The sequence below is a fragment of the Myotis lucifugus genome, unplaced genomic scaffold (assembly GCF_000147115.1).
Source record: "Myotis lucifugus unplaced genomic scaffold, Myoluc2.0 scaffold_66, whole genome shotgun sequence".
Taxonomy (NCBI): domain Eukaryota; kingdom Metazoa; phylum Chordata; class Mammalia; order Chiroptera; family Vespertilionidae; genus Myotis; species Myotis lucifugus.
In genome coordinates, this window is record NW_005871114.1 from 2,724,059 (window position 1) to 2,726,187 (window position 2,129).

The following is a 2,129-nucleotide window of genomic DNA, read 5'->3' on the forward strand; positions in this document are numbered from 1 at the left end:
GCATGTCAGAGGTGACACGTGAACTCATTTTTTTGGTTGATTTTTCTTTGTTAAATGGCATTTAAATATATAAAACTAGAGGCCCGTTGCACAAAAATTTGTGCACTCAGGGGGGTCCCTCAGCCCGGCCTATGCCCTCTTGCAGTCTAGGACCCCTCGGAGGATATCCACCTGCTGGATTAGGCCCGCTCCCCAGGGGATCGGGCCTAAACTGGCAGTCAGACATCCCTCTGGCAGCCCAGGAGCCCTTGGGGGATGTCCACTTGCCAGCGGGGAGCAGGCCTAAGCTGCAGTCAGACATCCTTAGTGCTGCTGAGGAGGCGAGAGAGGCTCCCACCACCACCACTGTGCTGGCAGCCATCAGCCTGGCTTGTGGCTGAGCAGAGCTCCCCCTGTGGGAGCACACTGACCACCAGGGGGCAGCTCCAGCATTGAGCGTCTGCCCCCTGGTGGTCAGTGTGTGTCATGGTGACCAGTGATTCCCAGTCTTTCTGCTGTTAGGGTCAGTTTGCATATTACCCTTTTATTATATAGGATAGAGGCCTGGTGCATGGGTGGGGGCCAGCTGGTTTGCCCTGAAGGGTGTCCCGGATCAGGGTGGGGGTCCCGCTGGGGTGCCTGGCCCGCCTGGGTGAGGGGCTGATGGCTGTTTGCAGCTGGTCACACCCCCTTCAGGGTGGGGTCCCCACAGGGGTGCCTGGCCACCTGGGCACCTGGGTGAGGGGCTGATGGCTGTTTGCAGGCTGGTCACACCCCCTTCAGGGTGGGGGTCCCCACTGGGTTGTCTGGCCAGCCTGGGTGAGGGGCTGATGGCTGTTTGCAGACTGGTCAAGACCCGCCCCCCAGTGGGAACCCTCACCCCATGGAGGTTTGGCCAGCCTGGGTGAGGGCTGATGGTTGTTTTCAGGCTGGCCACACCCCCTTTAGGGTCGGGGGGTCCCCACTGGGGTGCCTGGCCAGTCTGGGTGAGGGGCTGAGGGCCATTTTCAGGCTGGCCAAGCCCTCCGGTGATGGAAGCTCCCAGCCTCTCCTTTTTTTCTTTTCTTTTTTTTTATTCTGGGATTTATCTACCTTCTATAATTGAAACTTTGTTGCCTTCAGTGGAGCTCAGAGCCGGCCGCGGCAGGCAGGAAGCTTGGCTTCCTCCATCACTGGAGCAACCAGGCCTCCTGCTCACTCCAGTTCCATGGCTGCCAGCTGCCATCTTGGTTGGGTTAATTTGCATATAGTCGCTCTGACTGGCTGGTGAGCGTGGCTTAAGGCATAGCGAAGGTACAGTCAATTTGCACGTTTGTCTTTTATTAGATCAGATAATAGTACCATTAACTTTTTCACTTGCTTATTAATTCTATAGCTAGTACTAGTTTGTAAAAATTTCAATAAACTTCTCTCCATATTTTCTACTTCCTTAAGTGCCTCAAGGATCATTTATGTTTAAAATAAAAGTTTCGTTAATCTAAAAACAACAAAATGACAGTATCCGCTCTCTCAAGTTATCATTATTAACATGAAAAAAAAAAAAGAACAAAACAGAAGTAATGAAAAAGAATAGCACGTTCCCCTGAGGTACTCCTAAAGTGTATCTACTATTTGGCTTTTTGTCCCTAGAATTCAGACAGATGGCAGCAAGGAAAGCCCTTGGTGGATTAGAATGCACCCATTGCTATCTGCCTCCATTAATTCAAATACTTACTGGTTTATGTTACTTTAGACAAGTGTCAATCTCTGTGTCTCAGTTTCTTCATCTATAAAATAAAAAATAAAAGAAATTAGTACTTCCCCTACCTCTTTCATGGAATTGTTGTGAGATTAAATAAGAAAACATATGTAACAGTATCCTGTAAAGTTCTAAATAAATGACACTATCATTACTCTATTAATTACCATGTACAAGAAAATATGATTCAAATTTCAGAGGAGAAAAAAAATAATATATGTAACAATAATTTATTGCTAAGATTGGAATCTGAGTACCTAAGGTTCAGTAGTAAAATATCAAACTGTGTTTTAGAAGAATTACATTATCTTATTTTTCTCTCTTTATCTCTCCCCACCTCCCTTTCCTCTCTCTAGAATCAATGAAAACATATACTTGGCTGAGAATTAAAAAAATAATAAAAATAAATTTG

General features: G+C 47.1%; 1 protein-coding gene across 1 annotated transcript in view; it reads right to left on the reverse strand.

Moving 5' to 3' along the window:
- Nucleotides 1–1,733, reverse strand: part of ZNF518A (zinc finger protein 518A) — a 9,420-nt gene extending 7,687 nt beyond the window's left edge. Inside the window, 1 exon segment of the mRNA XM_014456920.2 lies at nt 1,694–1,733. The gene's annotated coding sequence lies outside the window, so the exon portion shown is untranslated.
- Nucleotides 1,734–2,129: the final 396 nt, after the last annotated feature.